Source organism: Sceloporus undulatus, chromosome 1, assembly GCF_019175285.1.
Source record: "Sceloporus undulatus isolate JIND9_A2432 ecotype Alabama chromosome 1, SceUnd_v1.1, whole genome shotgun sequence".
Classification (NCBI taxonomy): Eukaryota; Metazoa; Chordata; class Lepidosauria; order Squamata; family Phrynosomatidae; genus Sceloporus; species Sceloporus undulatus.
The window spans coordinates 7,149,186-7,159,030 of NC_056522.1; the positions used below are offsets into that span (position 1 = coordinate 7,149,186).

The following is a 9,845-nucleotide window of genomic DNA, read 5'->3' on the forward strand; positions in this document are numbered from 1 at the left end:
CTATGCCACTGTATTTAAGAGATTCATGAATCAATCATAAGAATAAGAAAGATACAAATAAGAGCAGCAAGGAGAATGATAGTGGTGACAATAAGGAAGTCAATCCAAATAACAAGAAAAAAGACAAATAGGCAGATGGAAAGGGAAAGACGACTGGGAAGAGGAATTAGAGGTTTAAAGGGAGAAGGCAGAGGCAATGAGAGTAAGGAGTACATCACAAGGGAGGGATGTGCCCAAATCTCGTGGATAAATCAGGATTACATCTGGGAATATCCCGCAAAAGTGGAATTGTTTTCAGACGATATCACGCAACGTCGCCATTATCCCGGATCTAACCCATCAACTAAAGTGCATAGTTTAGCCTCTCTTGGTTGTTTCTTATTTTTGGGCAAATCCCGAAAGTTAAAAGTGACTCGTTTTAGTTGCTTTATTCATGGGTTCAATCAAGGATAATGGCGAAGTTGTGCAACATTGTCTGAAAACAATCCTGCTCTTGCAGGAGATTCATGGGATTGAAACCCTGTTTATTCATGGGATCTGGGTGCTTTGCCTCCTGTGTGATAAACTCCTAGTTTAAGTAGCTGAGGGTAAGAGTATGTGAAGGAGAGCAGGAGAGAATAGGAGTGGTGGGAGATGTGAGACGTTCCCCCAGCTGTCTTAAAGGGCCCCTCTCCTAATACTTAACGTCTGCAACAGAGAGGGAGCTTCTGAATCTTCAGTCATATCATAGAATCATAGAAGTCTTTATACGGAAACTGGATTGCCATCTGTTGGGGATGCTTTGATTATGAGTTTTTGCATGGCAGGGAGTTGGACTGAATGGCCCTTGTGTTCTCTTCCTACTCTATGATTCTATTATTCCATTCTTAATCTTCGCTTCCCTAGGCTAAACATCCCCCTTGTATCTCCTCATAAGGCATGGTTTCCAGACCAGTCCCCATTTTGGTCACCCTGCTCTGGACATGCTCCAGCTTGTCAACAATTATGATACCCAGAACTGGACACAATACTCTAGGTAAAGTGTAACTAAAGCAGAAAAGAGTGATACTATTACTTCTAGGAAAAGGGGTCAGGCAAGACTGCATGCTTTCACCCTACCTGTTCAAGTCATATGCCAAAAACATGATAAGGAAAGCAGAGACAGAATTAAAAAAAAAGGTGGGGTGATGTAAACTAGGGGTACATTTGCACTATAGAGGTAATCCAGTTTGACACCACTTTAAGTGCTAAAGCTCCATCCCATGGAATCATGGGATTTGTAGTTTTACAGGGGTTTTTGAGTCCGATCCTAGGGCTCCAAGGTTGACTCAGACTTCCATCCTTTCGTAAGTCAGTCAAATGAGTACCCAGTTTGTTGGGGGCAATTGGTTTATGGAATATAAACTTCTTAGAGAGTGTTGAGTTCACCGTGAAGCAGTCTAGAAATGTAAATGCAATTGCTATTTTGCCTTCTCTGCCAATACGTCCTAGTGCCTCACAAAAGCTACAAATCCCAGGATTCTGTAGGATGGAGCTGTGACTGTTAAAGTGATGTCAAACGGCATTATTTCTACAAAGACAATGCATCCTAAGCCTATAAAATCTAATATTACAACTTCTTTCGCAGAGTTACTCTATATACTCATGTATAAGTCTAGAAACTTTAGGCAAAAACTCGACCCCAAAAATCTGGTTTGATTTATCCACAGGTCAATGTACATCCTGTAGTTTAACTTTTATAAAAAAGAGAACAATTTCCTGGTGAAAGTCAAGAATCATAGAATCATAGAGTTGGCAGAGCCCACAAGGGCTATCCAGTCCAACCCCCCGCCATGCAGGAACTCTCAATCGAAGCATCCCTGACAGATGGCCATCTAACCTCTGCTTAAAGATCTCCAAAGAAGGAGACTCCACTGTACTCCAAGAGCATAATCTGTCCTGGAAGCACTGATTCCCTTCTATTCTCTTATTCATCCAACCTTTACTGTGAGCACAAACAGCTATCTCTCTTGGAATTTAGTAAGTTATTTGGCATTGCTTTCCTTTGCTTCACTCTTCAGACATTTTGTTACATGCCCTTAGATTTTACCCTTGACCTACCCATGGGTCATACCAAAATCTTTAATTTTGGCCACACAACCTGTCCTAAACTCTTACATTAGGTTGACTTAGATTCATAGAATCATTGAATCACAAAGATGTAAGAGATCCCAAAGGCCATCCTGTCCATCTCATTCTGCCATACAGGAATATACAAATCAAAGCACTCCTGACATAGGGCCATCCAGCCTCTGTTTAAACACCTCCAAAGAAAGAGACTCCATTACACTTCGAGGGAGTATGTTCCACTGTTAAACAGCCCTTACTGTCAGGAAGTTCTTCCTAATGTTGAGCTGGAATCTCTTTTCCTGGAGCTTGCATCCATTGCTCCATTGAGCCCTATTCTCTGGAGCAGCAGAAAACAAGCTTGCTCCCTCCTCAATATGACATCCCTTCAAATATTTAAACAGGGCTATCATATCACCTCTTAACCTTCTCTTCTCCAGGCTAAACATCCCCAGCTCCCTGAGTCGTTCCTCATAGGACATGGTTTCCAGACCCTTCACCATTTTAGTCACCCTCCTTTGGACACACTCCAGTTTTTCAACTTCCTTTTTAAATTGTGGTGCCCAGAACTGGACACAATGGAGTTTATCAGACAAGGGAAATTGGAAGTATAATCCAATGGCAATCTGAATGCAATCATGGGATTTAACATTATTGTGTGATAACCCACTACATGCAAATCCAGGCAATGGGAAGTCAGTCCGAGCGCAATCATGAGCGCAACCATGATTGCGTGATAGATTGCCACACCAAATTCGGGCAATGGCATGCTATTTTCGGGCAATGGGAAGCCAGTTTGAACGCAATTCGCATTCATGTAAATTCGCTGAACTAGCGAATTTACATAAATGCGTTCTGGCCCCACTTTCTTTTCATTCAAAATTAAGAGAAATTCCTCACGTGTGATGAAGTCCAATATTCCAGGTGTGGTCTGACCAAAGCAGAATACAGTGGCACTATTACTTCCCTTGATCCAGACACTGAATTCCTATTGATGCAGCCTAAAATTGTGTTGGCCTTTTTAGCTGCTGCATTGGACTGTTGACTCATATTCAACGTGTGGTCTACTTGGACTCCCAGATCCCTTTCACATGTAGTCTCCTTAAGCCAGGTGTCCCCCATCCTATATCTGTGCATTTCATTTTTCTGCCCTAAGTGTAGTACCTTACAGTTCTCCGCCTTGAAGTTCATTCTGTTAGCTTTCGCCCAGCTTTCTAGTCTATTCAGGTCATTTTGAATTTTGGTCCTGTCCTCCAGGTATTACCTCCTAATTTAGGCGTTTATCAGACGGGGTCTTTACAGCTCAGATCCGGGGCTTCTGTGGATTGGGCAATTCACATTCACGTGATAATGAGAATGTATTTTCATACCTGGTCACTGTTCCGATGCCCTTCCGAACTGATGGGGAATCGAATCGAAGGAAGTCACGTGATGCGGATTCAGGCAAAGCGGAGTGACTGCAAATTGTATTTCCACACCGGTGCATACCATGGGGATTCAACGATTCCAATTGGGACCCTTGTGCATGCTCAGTGGGGCCCTGAAGCATCCTGAACCTTTGCACTTCCGGGGTTAAGAAGGGAATCTGGCTCCACTTTCATGCGAATGCTAGCCTCACGTGAATGACAGCTGCACCTTTCTTCCTCCTTTCTAGTTTCCCATCCCTGGCAGCCAAATCCAAAGGGTCCTCTGTGTCAGAGCCCCAATCCATTTCAGCCACATCGACATCTATCCCAGTGGTCCCCAAACTGTGCCCTTTAAAGAATCCTGGACTTCAGCTCCCAGAAGCCTCAGCCATGTTGGCCAATAGCCTGGGATTCTGGGAGCTGAAGTCCAAAAGCCCTTAAAGAGCTATATCTATATCTCTATATATCTACATTCATCCTCCTGTCATTCAGTTGCCTTCTCTTAGGTTGCATCCACACTGGGGAGATAATCCAGTTTAACTCCAGTTTAACTGTCCTGGCTTAGTGCTATGGAATTCTGGGAACTGTAGTGTCCAGAGACATTGAGCCTTCTCTGCCAGATAGCTCTGGTACCTCAGCAAACTAATAACCTAAATTATTATTATTATTATTATTATTATTATTATTATTATTTTAAAATAATAAATTATTATTAATATTATTTTAAAAATAAAGTTTTACTATTACAGGAGTTGGAGTTTATTGTGGGGTCCTTGGCTCGAGGCTATGGAATTCTGGGAGTTCCATCTCTCCCTCCATCCTCATGTTTCATTTCCTTCACATCCATTTCAAAAACATTAGTATACATCCTTAGGATAGATGTACATGTGGATGAAATGGATGGGGCTCTGACACGGAGAATCCCTTTGAATTTGGTTGCCAGGGATATGTGTGTGTGTGTGTGAGAGAGAGAGAGAGAGAGAGAGAGGCAGGGAGGGAGAAAGCGCGCTGGCCAGGCTGCTCCGCAAGAAGGTGCAGTGAGGAAGGAGAGGGAAGCAGAGACAGAGCTCCAATGGAGCCCCGGTTGCCCTGAAAGCGAAAAGGGCCACCAGAAGTAAATGGGGCAAATTGCAGCAGGACGTCATGGGAGATTTGCAACCCAGGGTCTTGTGATGGTGTTCAGGAGCACAAGCAAATTGGGATTCCACACCAGACCAATTTGCAGTGAGATCGAACAGAGCCAAAACGCACCAAAATGAGGAGCCAGTAAGGATTCAGTTCGGAAGTCTCATGGAAGGGGCTCACATTTAAAACTACCAGGTATGAAAATATATTCTTGTTATCACATGAATGCAAATCACCCGATCCGCAGAAGCCCTGGATCTGAGCTGCAAAGACCCCGTCTGATAAACGCCTTAGTGTCATGTGCAAAGTATGCCCCCAATTCTGTCATCCAAGTCATTGATAAAGATGTTGAATACTACTGGACTTATAGTTGAATATATACACGGTAGTCTTAAAGATGCTACAAGATTCCATTGCATAGTGATATTTCAGACTGGTTCGGCTATGTCTGTGAATGTTTTCCTAGTGCGTTACAGACCGCCCCTTTGGGGTGGCCTGTAGGCGCTGCTTTCCCCGGTGTATTGGGGTCTCAGCTGCCACAACGGCAGCCTCCGAGGCCCTGATCCACCGCTTTCCAGGCCGCGAGGAAGCTGCAAAAGGCCGCTTCCCTGCGGCCTGGAAAGGGTTGTCCTTGGGGCTTCAAGCCCCAAGGACACCCGATGGCGGCGGGGAGGAGGAGAAAGGGGACGCTTGGCCCCTTTCTCTTCTGTGTTGCTGGGCGCAGCCATGTAAAAGCTGCGCCCAGCGACGCAAACCTGGAAGGAGCTCCGAAACGGAGCTCCTTCTGGGGCCGCAGAAAGGGCGCCCTCACGCAGCCCCACTACGTCACAACTGCGCCACCCCGTTTAGAGGCGGCGCAGTTGTGACGTAGTCATGGCGGCGGCCATGTGGAACGGCCGCTGCCATTTTGTGCACGCTCCGCGCGTGCTAGGGTTGGGGGTGTGCGGAAGCGCCACCGCTTCCTAACCTTAGCACGCGCAGAGCATTAGGCCCGTCTATAACAGGTCCTTGTTGTTTGCTTCTCTTCTCAGGGAACAGAAGCCTGAGACTCCTCCAGCAGAATAAAGAGGAAGTTGGATGCCAAGCAGCTCACCTGTGAATTCAGGGAGACATCCCTGTAGACTGACAGTCACTGGACCCTACACTGGTTTCTGCTTTTTAGAAGAATCTCTCCCTTGCAACTGCATCTGCCCTACTTCCACACCTTGCTTGTTCTCAAAGAAAAAAAGTCATGCATCTTCCACAAGGAATTCTATGAGCTTTTGCCTTTCCATTAAACCACACTGAAAACATAAGCACCTTGTGTCTGCTGTTTTTGGTGTTTGGAGATGGGACCACTGTTTCTAGGGTTGAAATAGCAATTCTCTGTGCACCCCAAAAGGATATCAGGTTTCTCAACCCTAGTGATGGCACTAAGGTTTGCAGAAGTAGAAAAACTTCTTGCAGAGCAGAGCTTGGAAAAGTTAGTCTCTTTCTGGCCTGAATCCTGTTGATTAATCTAAGATAGTAATAACAAGGATGATAACATTTATTTATAATGCTATTTTCACCCAAGGTATTATGTCAGAACATATACAATCATAAATGAATGATAAAACACAACACTGTAAAATGCTAAAATACTAAAATGATATACTGGTATGCTAAACACAAAATCCTCGTCAGTCACTGACCGTCTCGGCCACTCTAGGCACACTCAGCAACTTAGTCCTGCAGATTCATGAGGAAGGTCTTAGACTAGGCTTTGCAGTGGTTCCCATCCTTTGGTCCTCCATTTGTTTTGTTCTTCAGCTCCCTGAAGCCCCAGCCAAATTGTCCAAGAGTCAGGAATCATGGGAGCTGAAATCTGAATCATCTGGAGGACCAAAGATTGGGAACTACTGGATTAAACCCATTGAATCAACTGCTGCTTTGTTAGATATATGCAATATGGGTAAATCCCATTGATTGATTGGGTCAAGAAACCACAACAGTATCTTTCTCAAAATAAATAAATAAATAAAAAAGAAAAAAAAAGGGGGGGGGGAAGGTATAACAATGGAAATATAACAAGGGCAGAGTGGTGAGCTAACACAGGATGTGAGGCCCTACATGGCTTGGGCCCAAGTTACTTGAGGGACCGCATCTCCCCATATAATCCACCTCACACACTCAGAACAACCGGGAAGAACTTGCTGGAAATTCCACCTTCTAAATATGTTATTACTTCCCAGATGGCCTTCTCAGTAGCGGCCCCACAAATCTGGAATAGTCTTCCCGACGAGCTCCGTCTTATCACCCCCCTGGAAACATTTTAAAAGAGGCTTAAAACCTTCCTCTTCTGTCAAGCCTTCCCCCCGGAAAATGAAGTCGTGTACTCTGATCCCATTGACTCTCTACCTCACCCTATTGATTGACTGATTGATTGAATGATTGTTTTTAGATTTGTATATTGTATTTAGTGCTCTTGGTTTTATCTATTTTATGCTGTGTTTTGTATTTGGTTTTAAACTCTATGTAAACCGCTTTGATCTTTTTGGAAAAGCGGTATATAAATTAAAAAATTTATTATTATTATTATTATTATTATTATTATTATTATTATTATTATTATGTGGCTGGGCACTCTATTCAGGAAAGGCCTGTCGGAAGAGATCCATCTTAACAGCTTTTATGAAGCTGTCTAAGTTGGCAATTTGATGGATTTTATCCGGCAGGCCGTTCCATAGTCTGGGAGCAATTGCAGAGAAGGCTCTTTGAGAGGTATCAGTTAGTCTGGTTTTTAAAGGCTGCAATAGATTCCTCCCAGATGACCTGAGTGTATGGGGCAGATTGTATGGAAATAGGTGATCCCTTGGGCCCAAGCCATGTAGGGCTTTAAAGGTGATAACCAACACCTTGTACTGTGCCTGGAAACTGATAGGCAGCCAGTAAAGAGATTTTAGAATAGATGTCATTCGGTCACTCCTAGTTTTTGCAGTGACCAGCCAGGCTGCCATATTTTGTACTAGTTGAAGTTTCTGGACTAGGCACAAGGGTAGCCCCATGTAGAGCGCATTACAGAAATCAAGTCATGAAGTTACCAGTGAATGTACAACAGTTTCTAGGTCCTTTACCTCCAGTAAAGGGCGCAGCTGGTGTATCAGCCGAAGCTGATTACAGGCGCTCCTGACAGTTGCAAGATCTGATGGCAACTGATGCTCAGGAGCTATGGGATGGTGACTTACTTTTATAGTGTTTTGCAATGTAAAATTTAAGGTTTGTATTTTTAATATGTATTATTTTAACTCATTACTGTTTTAACTTTAAAATGGTATAACTGTTTTTTAACTTTTATATTTATACATTTTAATGTTGTATTGTTTTTAAATTGTATTGTTTTAAATCTGTTGTTCGCCACCTTGAGTCCCCATAATAATAAGAAGAATAAGATTTATTTATATGCTGCCCAATCACTGGGAATCTGGGCGGCTTACAACAGAGGGGATGATAGACGGTTCCCTGCCCTCAGGCTTACAATCTAAAAAGACACGACACAAAAGGAGAAGGGAAAGGTGATGGGAAGGGGATCAGGTCCAGCGTTCTTCTCTCCCTCTGAGGCCTGGACCAAGGCAGAGGGACTGGAGGGAGGGCTTTTTCTTAATCCGTAATGGGAGAAAGGTGGGATATAAGAAAATAAAATAATAATAATTTTAAAAAAACCAACAACAATGACAATAATAATAGTGGAGGGAGGATGATAGAAAATCAGAAATGAACTGGATGTGAAATGAGGTATCCGGAAGTGCTGTTGGTCTGATTGATTGGAGCAATGGACTGCGGCCGTGGAATCACTTGGGAAATCCCTCCTTTCTTTTCATTTTTTTCTAACAATCGGTTAACATTTTTTGTACTCTCTCCGCTTTCCTTTACTGGTTACCCTCTTGCAGCCAGTTTTGGTTTTTTTTGGTAGGCTTTTATCCAGGCAAATTTTACATTTTATACCTCTTTTAACAACCCCCAAAATGTTCCTTGTCTTTAAAATCTTCTGGTCTACATTTTAAAATATGACTTTAACCCAAACATCGAATGAATTTGTTATTTCTTTGTACACATATTCACTGTCCATAACAATGTAAGATTCTTCCTCCTCCCTCTCTTGTTCTTTTAAGAAGATCCAAACTTTGATTCTACTTCAGCTTCCTATGCGCCAAACAGGAACTTTATTATTCATCATTCCCTGTTGTTGTTCTTGTTTTAAACTTTATGGAGTCTGGCTCCACTGATCTATAGGCTAGTTTTATTTGTTCTTCTGTACACTCATGGTCACTTTGTTCCCTTATGAAGGACAACATTAGATCTGGGTTTTCAATAGTCTTGTAAGTAACTTGCTCCTTTCGGGTTTAAAAACATGGTCTATTGATTTAACTTGGTAGATCTTAATGCAGGCATGTTTCCTTCTAATATATATTTTAAAACTCCGTGTTTACTCTGGATAGCTATTGGAGACATCCCAGTCAGGGACTCCCATTCATCCAAAGCTCACAGAATTATAGCTTCACCTTTTTCACAATCATTATGTTTTCATTCAGATCCTTTTTAAAAGTCTGCTAAATTTTATTTGCTATTTCCTGGTTTCATTTTTCTCAATCTGCTGATCTAAATCTTCCATCCTTCCTTCTAAATTGTTTATTTGTCTTTTTCTTTCTTCCAACTCTTCTTCTACCTTTATATTTCCTGGAGTTCTTTTTATATTTTCCAAAGCTAATGTCATTTTTTTTTCTATATTCTATATCTAATTTTTCTTTTAATTCACATAACCGTTTTCAAAGGATATCCAGGCCTCCAGCTGCCAGTATAAGAGCTGTATGATGCTGGCATTTAATATCTGTTATTTCTCCTTTTTCATATACTAGCCCAGTGGCTTTAAGCAGTAAATCAATTATATCAACTTCAGAGTTATTCATACTCTGTAGTAAAAGGCTTTCCCCTTATTGTACTCTTCCTCTGCTTGGACAATCTTAAGGGCTTTCCGTTGTAGCCTGTATATCCAATTCTGAGCCTTTTCGTTTAGATTTTCATTTAAACTCAGTTTATTTGCTTCACCAGCAATAAGTATAAAGGGCTTCTCATAAACAGTATTTTTTTTTCCCTGTTCTTCCTTCTTCTCTTTTTCTTTGCTAAAGAAAGCCATATATCTAGGCTTGCCATAACCCGCCCCCCCCCCGTGACCAGCACGGTTTTGGGGGGCCCCTCCCGGTCACGGTCCGG

The 9,845-nt window shown here is 42.5% G+C and overlaps 1 long non-coding RNA gene across 1 annotated transcript; it reads left to right on the forward strand.

Moving 5' to 3' along the window:
• The first annotated feature begins 1,822 nt into the window (after positions 1-1,822).
• LOC121921334 lies at positions 1,823-5,911 on the forward strand. The gene is made up of 2 exons (XR_006101898.1): positions 1,823-1,998; positions 5,648-5,911. It is a non-coding gene; the product is annotated as an uncharacterized LOC121921334 (long non-coding RNA).
• Positions 5,912-9,845: the final 3,934 nt, after the last annotated feature.